Genomic DNA, 13,704 nt, shown 5'->3' on the forward strand with positions numbered 1-13,704 from the left:
CTTTGTAGTACAACTTGAAATCCGGCATTGTGATAGCCCTGGCTTCGGTTTTCTTTTTCAGTATTCCCCTGGCTATTCAGGGTCTTTTCTTTTTTCTTTTTTTTAAATTAATTTTTATTGGTGTTCAATTTACCAACATACAGAAAAACACCCAGTGCTCATCCCAAGTGTCCGCCTCAGTGCCCATCACCCATTCTTCTCCAACACCCGCCCTCCTCCCCTTCCACCACCCCTAGTTCGTTTCCCAGAGTTAGGAGTCTTTATGTTCGGTCTCCCTTCCTGATATTTCCCAACATTTCTTTTCCCTTCCTTTATATTCCCTTTCACTATTATTTATATTCTGATTCCACACAAATCTTAAGATATTTGTTCCAACTCTCTGAAGAAAGTCCATGGTATTTTGATAGGGATTGCATTGAATTGATAGTGTAAATTGCCATAGGTAGCATTGACATTTTCACAATATTAATTCTTCCAATCCATGAGCATGGAAATTTTTCCATCTCTTTGGGTCTTCCTCCATTTCTTTCAGAAGTGTTCTGTAGTTTTGGCAGTATAGATCCTTTACCTCTTTGGCGAGGTTTATTCCTAGGTATCTTATGCTTTTGGGTGCAATTGTCAATGGGATTGACTCCTTCATTTCTCTTTGTTCAGTCTCAGTGTTCGTGTATAGAAATGCCACTGATTTCTGGGCATTGATTTTGTATCCTGCCACACTGCCAAATTGCTGTATGAGTTCTAGCAATCTTGGGGTGCAGTCTTTTGGATTTCTATGTACAGTATCATGTCATCTGTAAAGAGGGAGAGTTTGACTTCTTCTTTGCCAATTTGAATGCCTTTTATTTCTTTCTGTTGTCTGATTGCTGAAGCTAACACTTCTAGTACTATGTTGAATTGCAGTGGGGAGAGTGGACATCCCTGTCTTGTTCCTGATCTTAGGGGAAAGTCTCTCAGTTTTTCCCCATTGAGAATGATATTCGCTATGGGCTTTTCATAGATGGCTTTTAAGAGGCTGAGAAATGTTCCCTCTATCCCTACACTCTGAAGAGTTTTGATCAGGAATGGATGCTGTATTTTGTCAAATGCTTTCTCTGCATCTATTGAGAGGATCATATGGTTCTTGTTTTTCTTCTTGGTGATATGATCAATCACGTTGATTGTTTTATGAGTGTTGAACCAGCCTTGCATCCTGTGGATAAATGCCACTTGGTCATGGTGAATAATCTTCTTAATGTACTGTTGGATCCTATGGTCACATGCAGAAGAATGGAACTAGACCATTCTCTTACACCATACACAAAGATAAACTCAAAATGGATAAAAGATCTAAATGTGAGACAAGAATCCATCAAAATCCTAGAGGAGAACACAGTTGAACTCAGCCACAGCAACTTCTTGCAAGATAAATCTGTGAAGGCAAGGGAAACAAAAGCAAAAATGAATTATTGGGATTTCATCAAGATAAAAAGCTTCCACACAGCCAAAGAAACAGTCAACAAAACTAAAAGACAACCTACAGAATAGGAGAAGATATTTACAATGACATATCAGATAAAGGGCTAGTGTCCAAGACCTATAAAGAACGTATTAAACTCAACAGCAAAGAAGCAAACAATCCAATCATGAAATGGGCAAAAGACCTGAACAGAAATTTCACAGAGGAAGACATAGACATGGCAAACAAGCACAAGAGAAAATGCTCCACATCACTTGCCATCAGGGAAATACAAATCAAAACCACAATGAGATACCGTCTCAGACCAGTGAGAATGGTGGAAATTCACAAGACAGGAAACAACAAATGTTGGAGAAGATGTGGAGAAAGGGAAACCCTCTTGCACTGTTGGTGGGAATGTGAATTGATGCAACCACTCTGGAAAACTTTGTAGAGGTTCCTCAAAGAGTTAAAAATAGAGCTACCCTATTACCCAGCAATTGCACAACTGGGCATTTACTCCAAAGATACAGTTATGATGAAAAAAATGAAACACCTTCACCCCAATGTTTATAGCAGCAATGTCCACAATAGCCAAACTGTGAAAGGAGCCTCAATGTCCATCAAATGATGAATGGATAAAGAAGCTGTGGTATGTGTATACAATGGAATATTAGTCAGCCATTAGAAACGACAAATATGGGGCAGCCCGGGTGGCTCAGTGGTTTAGTGCTGCCTTCGGCCCAGGGCGTAATCCTGGAGACCCGGGATCAAGTCCCATGTTGGGCTCTCTGCATGGAGACTGTTTCTCCTTCTGTCTCTTTCTGTGTGTCTCTCATGAATAAATAAACTCTTTAAAAAAAAAAAAAAAAGAAACAACAAATACCCACCATTTGCTTCAATGTGGATGGAAATGGAGGGTATTATGCTAAGCGAAGTAAGTCAGTCGGAAAAGGACAAACATTATATGGGTTCACTCATATGGGGAATATAAAAAAAAATAGTGAAAGGGATTATAGGGAAAAGGAGGTATAATGAGTGGGAAAAATCCGAGAGGGTGACAGAACATGAAAGACTCCTAACTCTGTGAAACGAACAAGAGATAGTGGAAGGGGAGGTGGGCAGGGGGATGGGGTGACTGGGTGACAGGCACTGAGGGGGCACTTGATGAGATGAACACTGGGTATTATACTATATGATGGCAAATCTCCAATAAAAAATATACAAAAAATAAAAATTAAAAAAAATTTTAAAAGCCTACATAGGAGACTTAACAAATACTTAAAAGCAGTTATTTAAAAAATGTTCAGGGACGCCCGGGTGGCTCAGCGGTTGAGCATCTGCCTTTGGTTTAGGGCGTGATCCTGGTCCCGGGATTGAGTCCCGTATCGGCCTCCCTGGGAGGAGCCTGCTTCTCCCTCTGCCTATGTCTCTGCCTCTCTCTCTGTGTCTCTCATGAATAAATATAGAATCTTTAAAAAAAAAGTTCAAAGAACCAAATGAAACCATGCTTAAAAGAATTAAAAGAAAACATGACAGTGTCTCCTCAAATAGAGAATTATCAGTAAAGACTAAATATTAAAAAGAACCAAGCGAGTATGCTGGAGTTGAAAAGTACAGTAAACCAAAATGAAAAGTTTACTAGAGATCAACAGTAGACTTGAGCTGGCAGAAGAAAGAAGCAGCAGACTTAAAGACAGATTAATACAGATTATGTAGCCTAAAGAGCAGAAAGATAAAGAATAAGGAAAACTGAACAGAGCCTTAGAGGAATGAGTGACACCATTAAGTGCACCAACATTCGTGTAATGGAAGTACCAGCAGGAGGGGGCCGGAATAAAAAAGTATTCTTAAAAAATGGCTGAAAACTTCCCAAAGTTGACAAAAAAACCCACTTTATTTTATATATCTAAAAAAAGATGAGCTCAAAGAGAACCACACTAGACATATCATAGTCAAAATGATGAAAGCCAAAGATAAAAAGAGCATTTTGAATGCTGTAAGGAAAAAATGACTAATCACATGCAAGGGAACCACAAAGATTAGATTCTCATCAGAAACAATGGAGACCAGAAAGCAGTGGGACAGCATAATTCAATGTGCTTAAATATAAAACTCTCAGCTGCCAACTTTATATGCAGTAATACTATGTTTCAAACATGAAAGCAAAATAAAGACATTCACAAGTAAACTGAGAAAATGTGTTGCCAGCAGACTTCCCTTCTAGGAGATACTAAAGGAAGTTCTACAGGCTTAGAGCAAGTAATAACAGGCAGTAATTCAAATTCATATTAAAAAAAGACAACACCAGTAATGGTAATTATGTACATAAATTATGTACGTAGAATAATTGCATAGTCCTTTTTTAAAAAGTAATTGCATCAAACAATACGTATATAATTGTATTGTCGAGCCTATATCATATAGAAGTATATTCGACATCAGCATAAAACAAAGTGTATGGGAACAAAGATGTATTGGAGTAAGAAAATGACACCAAATGGCAAATTCACAAGTAGAGAACTAGAGATAATTAGGTTAACACAACAAAAACTATGAATATGTCCATGTTCTCTCAACTCTTTTAAAAATAAGGTTGTGTAAAGTATAATTATGACAATATATTCTTGGGGGTTTTTTTATTCTTGGGTTTGTACAGATGTAACATGTATAACAATAATACCACAGAAATGAAGGGAGGGAATGGAGGTACATAAGAATAAAATTTTGATATTACACGGGAATGAAGTTAGTGTATATGTGAAGCAGATGCTATTAAGTTGTATGTTACAAGCCCTAGAGAAAATAACTCACAAGTGTAATTTAAAAATTATTAAAGGAATTAAAGTGTTACACTAGAAAAAATCCACTTAAAGAAGACAAAGAAGGAAGAGTGGATTAAATAACACGAGACATATAGAAAGCAAAATGACAGGTGCAAATCAATAATAACATTAAACTTGAGTGGACTAAAAATCCAATCAAAAGGCAGATGAGAAAACAAAATTCAGCTATATGCTGTCCACAGGAAACACAGTTTAGTTTGAAAAATATAAATAGATGGAAATAAAAGGATGGGAAAATACAAAAACAACAACCATAAGATTGCTGGAGGAGCTATAATAATACCAGACAATAAATATTAAGACAATAAAATGTTACTAAGGACTAAAGGGAATACTAACAGAAATGAAGGGAAAAACAGACAATTCAAGAGTAATAATAAGGAGACTTCAATACTCAACTTTCAAAATGGATAAAACTATACAAAATATCAACAGGGAAATACAATATATGATCTTATGTGTATAAAATCATAAACACTCTACAAAAATGCTGTTAGAAATAATAAATGAATCCAGCTAAATAGCAAGATACAAAGTCAATGCACAAAAAACAGTTGTTTTTCTAAATGAACATTGAACAATACATAAAGCAAGTGACAAAACCAACTCCATTTATGATAACATTGAAAAAATAAAACACATAGGAATTAATTTCACCAAGTACATAAAAGACTTGTACAATGAATACAAAGTGTTGCTAAAGAAATTTCAAAAGACCTAAATAAATGGAAACACATCTCATGTTCATGGATTGGAGCACTTAATATAATTAGAATGTCAGTACTACCCAATGTGATTTATAGATTCAGTGCAGGCCCTACCAAAGTCCCAATGACCTTTTGTGAAGAAATAGAAAAACCTATCCTAAAATTCATATGGAATCTCACAAGACCCGAATAGCCAAAACAATCTTGAAAAAATAAAACTGAAGGACTCAAACTTCCTGATTTTAAACTTATTACAAAACCACAGTAATCAGAACAGTATGGTATTAGCATAAAGATAGATGTATAGACCAGTGGAATAGAATAGAGACCCCAGAAATAAATTCTCACATATGTGGTCAAATGATTTTTTGACAAGGGTGCCAAGATCATTCAATGGGGACAGGATAGTCTTTTTCTCTCTTTTTTATTTTTTCATTTTTTAAAATTTTTATTTTTACTTCATTTTTTTAAGATTTTATTTATTAATGAGAGACACAGAGAGAGAGAGAGAGAGAGAGAGAGAGAGAGAGGCAGGCAGAGACACAGGCAGAGGGAGAAGCATGCTCCATGCAGGGAGCCCGACATGGAACTCGATCCAGGGTCTCCAGAATCACACCCTGGGCCGAAGGTGGCCCTAAACCGCTGAGCCACCTGGGTCGCCCTCTCTCTTTTGTAAAGATTTTATTTGTTTATTCATGAGAGATGCAGAGAGAGAGGTAGAGACATAGGCAGAGGGAGAAGCAGGCTCCCTATAGGGAACCTGATGTGGAACTCGATCCCAGGATCACGACCTGAGCCAAAGGCAGACACTCAACCTTTGAGCCACCCAAGTGCCCCCAGGACAGTCTTTTCAACAAATAGTGTTGGGAAAACTGGATATCCACATGCAAACAAATGAAGTTGGACACTCACCAAACACACATATAAGAATTAACTCAAAGTGGTTCAAGGACCTAAAACAATGAAACTCTTAGAATGAAACATGGGAAAAGTTTCACAACATTGGATTTGGCAACAATTTCATGGATAGGACACCAAAGACACAGATAACAAAAGAAAAAATACACAAATTGTACTTAATGAAAAAATTTTAAATGTATGTCAGAATACACTGTTTACATAGTAAAAAGATCACCCACAGAATGGAAAAAAATATTTGTAAATCATATCTGATAAGTGATTAACATCCAGACTCTGTAGAATCTATTGGAATCCTAATGCACTGTTGGTAGGAATATAAAGTGGTATAGCCACTTTGGAGAAAGCAGCTCTTTCGGTGGAGCATGTGAGTCTTGATTAAGAGGGTTGTGAGTTCGAGCCCCATGTTGGGTATAGAGATTACTTAAAATCCTTTTAAAAAGATACGAGATACCAATTTACACCCATTAGTGTGGCTATAATAAAAAAGACAAGAAGTGTTGGTGGGGATGTGGAGGAATTGGGACACTGGAAGTAAGAATATAAAATGACACATCCACAAAGAAACATTCACAAATATATATATATATAGCACTATTCATAATTGCCACAAATGGAAACAACTAAAATTTTCATCAACTGATAAATGGGCTATATTATATTCATACAATAAAATGTTAATTCAGATATAAAAAGAAATTAACTACTAATTCATGCTACAACATGGATGGACCCCCCCCCCCCAAAAAAAAAATTGGGCTAAGTGAAAGGCACCAGTCACAAAAAGACATCTATCATGCAATTCTATTTTTTTAAGATTTTATTTATTTATTCATGAGAGACAGAGGCAGAGACACAGGCAGAGGGAGAAGCAGGCTCCATGCAGAAGCCCGACATGGGACTTGATCCCAGGGCTCCAGGATCACGCTCTGGGCCAAAGGCAGGCACTCAGCCACTGAGCCACCCAGGTATTCCCCATGCAGTTCTATTTATATGAAACATTCAGAATAGGCAAATCCAAAGATTTGTGTTTGCCAGGGTCTTAGGGGAGGGCCAGGGGTAGAGTGACTGCATGGATTCAAGGTTTCTTTTGGAGGCAAGTTAAATGTCCTGGAATTAGATAGTGGTTACGGTTATATAACCCTGAGAATATGCAAAAAAAAACACTGAACTGTACAAATGAGTACAATTGAATTGATATATGAAATGTATAGTATGTTAATTTATCTCAATAAACCTGTAAAATGTAAAGGAAAGTAAAATAGATTGCCAGATAACCAAAGACTAAGAGAATTTATCACTACTGCCTTGCATTATAGGAAGTATTAAATGATGTCCTTCAATTTTATGTCCTGAAACCATAAAAATCCTAGAAGAGAACACAGGCATCAGCCATAACAACATTTTTCTAGGTATGTCTCCTGAGGCAAGCGAAACAAAAGCAAAAATAAACTATTGGGACTACATCAGAATAAAAAATTTCTGTACAGCAAATGAAACTATCACCAAAACTAAAAGGCAATCTACAAAATGGAAGATGATATTTACAAATGACATATCGATAAAGTGTTAGTATCCAAAATATATAAAGAAAAAAACGGGATCCCTGGGTGGCTCAGCGGTTTAGCCCCTGCCTTTGACCCAGGGCGCGATCCTGGAGTCCCGGGATCAAGTCCCGCGTCAGGCTCCCGGCATGGAGCCTGCTTCTCCCTCCTCCTGTGTCTCTGCCTCTCTCTTTCTCTCTATATATCTATCATGAATAAATAAATAAATCTTTAAAAAAAAAAAAAAAAAAAGAAAAAAACAAAATATATAAATAACCTATACAACTGAATACCTAAAAAACAAATGATCTGGTTAAAAATAGGCAGAAGAAATATACAGACATTCTCCAAAGACATCCAGGTTGCCAACAGAAACATGAAAAGATGCTGAACATCACTCATCATCAGTGACCAGGGAAATGCAAATCAAAACTACAATGAGATATCATCTCACACCTGTCAGAAAGGCTTAAAACAAAAACACAAGAAACAACAGGTGTTGGTGAGGATGTGGAAAATAAAGGAACCAGCTTGCACTGTTGGTAGGAATGCAAATTAGTGCAGCCACTATGGAAGACAGTATGAACATTCCTTTAAAAATGAAAAATAGAACTACAAATGATCCAGTTATCACACTACTAGGTATATACCTGAAGAATACAAATCACTAATTCAAAGTGATATATGCATCATAATGATTATTGCAGAATTATTTACAATAGCCAAATTATGGAAGTAGCCCCAGTGTCCATTGATAGATGAATGAATAAAGATGTGGTATTTATATAAAATGGAATATTATTCAGCTGGAAAAAAGAATTACTTTGTATCAATAATTTTTTGTTGTTGTTAACCTTTATTTTTTTTTTAAAGATTTTATTCATTTATTCATGAGAGACATACAGAAAGAGGCAGAGTACAAAGCAGAAGTAGAAGCAGGCTTTCTGGAGGAAGCCTGATGAGGGACTCTATCGCAGGACCCTGGGATCACAACCTGAGCCAAAGGCAGGCACTCAACCACTGAGGCACCCAGGTGCCCCTGTTAGCCTTTACTTTAAAATTTACTTCAAGTATTTTAGCTTGTATTTTCTAGATTTTCACCATTCCACTTTGCATGATCATAGATTAGGAAATGCAAACTAGGTATTTTGGAAGAAAATTACTTATTATTAATATAATATTGCTTACAATGTGATTTAATTTGGTTGTCTTATGATCTGAAATGTAACAGTTTGGGTTAAATGTGTGTGAAAAGCAAATTTAAGCATGTCGAAATTCATAAGCCTGATGAATTAACAAGGTATGAGATAGCTCACTCGTCAAACTACTGTGAACACCTCACCAACCTAGCATAATCACTGATGTTTCCTCTTTTTTTTGTGATAATGTATTTTATTTATTTTAAAAGTCAGTCTCTATTTCTTTCTTTTTTTAATAATAAATTTATTTTTTATTGGTGTTCAATTTTCCAACATACAGAATAACACCCAGGGCTCATCCCATCAAGTGCCCCCGTCAGTGCCCACCACCCAGTCACCCCCACCCCCACCCCCGTCCCCTTCCACCACCCCTAGTTCGTTTCCCATAGTTAGGAGTCTTCCATGTTCTCTCTCCCTTTCTGATACTTCCTACACATTTCTTCTCCCTTGCCCTCTATTCCCTCTCACTATTATTTATATTCCCCAAATGAATGAGACCATATAGTGTTTGTCCTCTGATTGACTTATTTCACTCAGCCTAATACCCTGCAGTTCCAACCATGTCAAACCAAATGGTGGGTATTTGTCATTTCTAATGGCTGAGTAATACTCCATTGTATACATAAACCACATCTTCTTTATCCATTCATCTTTCGATGGATACCGAGGCTCCTTCCACAGTTTGGCTAATTGTGGACATTGCTGCTAGAAACATCAGGGTGCAGGTGTCCCGGCGTTTCACTGCATCTGTATCATTGGGGTAAATCCCCAGCAATGCAATTGCTGGGTCGTAGGGCAGGTCTATTTTTAACTCTTTGAGGAACCTCCACACAGTTTTCCAGAGTGGCTGCACCATTTCACATTCCCACCAACAGTGCAAGACGGTTCCCTTTTCTCCACATCCTCTCCAACATTCGTGGTATCCTGCCTTGTTAATTTTCCCCATTCTCACTGGTGTGAGGTGGTACCCCATTGTGGTTTTGATTTGTATTTCCCTGATGGCAAGTGATGCAGAACATTTTCTCATGTGCGTGTTGGCCATGTCTATGTCTTCCTCTGTGAGATTTCTGTTCATGTGTTTTGCCCATTTCATGATTGGATTGTTTGTTTCTTTGGTGTTGAGTTTAATAAGTTCTTTATAAATCTTGGAAACTAGGCCTTTATCTGATTCGTCATTTACCAATATCTTCTCCCATTCTGTAGGTTGTCTTTTAGTTTTGTTGACTGTTTCTTTTGCTGTGCAAAAGCTTCTTATCTTGATGAAGTCCTAATAGTTCATTTTTGCTGCTTTTGTTTCTTTTGCCTTCGTGGATGTATCTTGCAAGAAGTTACTGTGGCCGAGTTCAAAAAGGGTGTTGCCTGTGTTCTCCTCTAGGATTTTGATGGAATTTTGTCTCACATTTAGATCTTTCATCCATTTTGAGTTGACCTTTGTGTATGGTGCAAGGGAGTGGTCTAGTTTCATTCTTCTGCATTTGGATGTCCAATTTTCCCAGCACCATTTATTGAAGAGACTGTCTTTCTTCCAATGGATAGTCTTTCCTCCTTTATCGAATATTAGTTGACCATAAAGTTGAGGGTCCACTTCTGGGTTCTCTATTCTGTTCCATTGATCTATCTGTCTGTTTATGTATAAGTACCACACTGTCTTGAAGACCACAGCTTTGTAGTACAACCTGAAATCTGGCATTGTGATGCCCCCCGCTATGGTTTTCTTTTTTAAAATTCCCCTGGCTATTCGGGGTCTTTTCTGATTCCACACAAATCTTACAATAATTTGTTCTAACTCTCTGAAGAAAGTCCATGGTATTTTGATGGGGATTGCATTAAACGTGTAAATTGCCCTGGGTAACATTGACATTTTCACAACATTAATTCTCCCAATCCATGAGCATACAATATTTTTCCACCTCTTTGGGTCTTCCTCCATTTCTTTCAGAAGTGTTCTATAGTTTTTAGGGTATAGATCCTTTACCTCTTTGGTTAGGTTTATTCCTAGGTATCTTATGCTTTTGGGTACAATTGTAAATGGGATTGACTCCTTAATTTCTCTTTCTTCAGTCTCATTGTTAGTGTATAGAAATGCCACTGACTTCTGGGCATTGATTTTGTATCCTGCCACACTGCCAAATTGCTGTATGAGTTCTAGCAATCTTGGGGTGGAGGCTTTTGGGTTTTCTATGTAGAGTATCATGTCATCGGCGAAGAGGGAGAGTTTGACTTCTTCTTTGCCAATTTGAATGCCTTTAATGTCTTTTTGTTGTCTGATTTCTGAGGCTAGGACTTCCAGTACTATGTTGAATAGCAGTGGTGAGAGTGGACATCCTTGTCTTGTTCCTGATCTTAGGGGAAAGGCTCCCAGTGCTTCCCCATTGACAATTATATTTGCTGTGGGCTTTTCGTAGATGGCTTTTAAGATGTCGAGGAAAGTTCCCTCTATCCCTACACTCTGAAGAGTTTTGATCAGGAATGGATGCTGTAGGGAATTCTATCAAACGTTTAAAGAAGAAATCATACCTATTCTACTAAAGCTGTTTGGAAAGATAGAAAGAGATGGAGTACTTCCAAATTCGTTCTACGAGGCCAGCATCACCTTAATTCCGAAACCAGACAAAGACCCCACCAAAAAGGAGAATTACAGACCAATATCCCTGATGAACATGGATGCAAAAATTCTCAACAAGATAGTAGCCAATAGGATCCAACAACACATTAAGAAAATTATTCACCATGACCAAGTAGGATTTATCCCTGGGACACAAGGCTGGTTCAACACTCGTAAAACCATCAATGTGATTCATCATATCAGCAAGAGAAAAACCAAGAACCATATGATACTCTCATTAGATGCAGAGAAAGCATTTGACAAAATACAGCATCCATTCCTGATCAAAACCCTTCAGAGTGTTGGGATAGAGGGAACTTTGCTCGACATCTTAAAAGCCATCTACGAAAAGCCCACAGCAAATATCATTCTCAATGGGGAAGCACTGGGAGCCTTTCCCCTAAGATCAGGAACAAGACAGGGATGTCCACTCTCACCACTGCTGTTCAACATAGTTCTGGAAGTCCTCGCCTCAGCAATCAGACAACAAAAAGACATTAAAGGCATTCAAATTGGCAAAGAAGAAGTCAAACTCTCCCTCTTCGCCGATGACATGATACTCTACATAGAAAACCCAAAAGCCTCCACCCCAAGATTGCTAGAACTCATACAGCAATTTGGTAGCGTGGCAGGATACAAAATCAATGCCCAGAAATCAATGGCATTTCTATACACTAACAATGAGACTGAAGAAAGAGAAATTAAGGAGTCAATCCCATTTACAATTGCACCCAAAAGCATAAAATACCTAGGAATAAACCTAACCAAAGAGGTAAAAGATCTATTCCCTAAAAACTATAGAACACTTCTGAAAGAAATGGAGGAAGACCCAAAGAGGTGGAAAAATATTGTATGCTCATGGATTGGGAGAATTAATGTTGTGAAAATGTCAATGTTACCCAGGGCAATTTATACGTTTAATGCAATCCCTATCAAAATACCATGGACTTTCTTCAGAGAGTTAGAACAAATTATTTTAAGATTTGTGTGGAATCAGAAAAGACCCCGAATAGCCAGGGGAATACTGAAAAAGAAAACCATATCTGGGGGTATCACAATGCCAGATTTCAGGTTGTACTACAAAGCTGTGGTCATCAAGACAGTGTGGTACTGGCACAAAAACAGACACATAGATCAATGGAACAGAATAGAGAACCCAGAAGTGGACCCTGAAATGTACGGTCATCTAATATACGATAAAGGAGGAAAGACTATCCACTGGAAAAAAGACAGTCTCTTCAATAAATGGTGCTGGGAAAATTGGACATCCACATGCAGAAGAATGAAATTGGACCACTCTCTTTCACCACACACAAAGATAAACTCAAAATGGATGAGAGATCTAAATGTGAGACAAGATTCCATCAAAATCCTAGAGGAGAACACAGGCAACACCCTTTTTGAACTTGGCCACAGTAATTTCATGCAAGATACATCCACAAAGGCAAAAGAAACAAAAGCAAAAATGAACTATTGGGACTTCATCAAGATAAGAAGTTTTTGCACAGCAAAGGATACAGTCAACAAAACTAAAAGACAACCTACAGAATGGGAGAAGATATTTGCAAATGACATATCAGATAAAGGGGTAGTTTCCAAAATCTATAAAGAACTTATTAAACTCAACACCAAAGAAACAAACAATCCAATCATGAAATGGGCAAAAGACATGAAGAGAAATCTCACAGAGGAAGACATGGACATGGCCAACAAGCACATGAGAAAATGCTCTGCATCACTTGCCATCAGGGAAATACAAATCAAAACCACAATGAGATACCACCTCACACCAGTGAGAATGGGGAAAATTAACAAGGCAGGAAACAACAAATGTTGGAGAGGATGCGGAGAAAAGGGAACCCTCTTACACTGTTGGTGGGAATGTGAACTGGTGCAGCCACTGGAAAACTGTGTGGAGGTTCCTCAAAGAGTTAAAAATAGACCTGCCCTACGACCCAGCAATTGCACTGTTGGGGATTTACCCCAAAGATTCAGATGCAATGAAACGCCGGGACACCTGCACCCCGATGTTTCTATCAGCAATGTCCACAATAGCCAAACTGTGGAAGGAGCCTCGGTGTCCATCAAAAGATGAATGGATAAAGAAGATTTGGTTTATGTATACGATGGAATATTACTCAGCCATTAGAAATGACAAATACCCACCATTTGCTTTGACATGGTTGGAACTGGAGGGTATTATGCTGAGTGAAATAAGTCAATCGGAGAAGGACAAACAGTGTATGTTCTCATTCGTTTGGGGAATATGAATAATATGAAAGGGAATATAAAGGAAGGGAGAAGAAATGTTGGGAAATATCAGGAAGGGAGACAGAACATAAAGACTCCTAACTCGGGGAAACGAACTAGGGGTGGTGGAAGGGGAGGAGGGCGGGTGTTGGACGGGAATGTGTGACGGGCTCTGAGGTGGACACTTGACGGGATGAGCA

At 38.0% G+C, this 13,704-nt stretch overlaps 1 protein-coding gene across 1 annotated transcript in view; it reads left to right on the top strand.

The window, feature by feature from the left end:
• Nucleotides 1–13,704, top strand: part of LOC121482515 (constitutive coactivator of PPAR-gamma-like protein 2) — a 100,936-nt gene that overhangs the window by 38,301 nt on the left and 48,931 nt on the right. The window lies entirely within an intron of this gene.

The sequence above is a fragment of the Vulpes lagopus genome, chromosome X (assembly GCF_018345385.1).
Source record: "Vulpes lagopus strain Blue_001 chromosome X, ASM1834538v1, whole genome shotgun sequence".
In the NCBI taxonomy this organism is placed as follows: Eukaryota; Metazoa; Chordata; class Mammalia; order Carnivora; family Canidae; genus Vulpes; species Vulpes lagopus.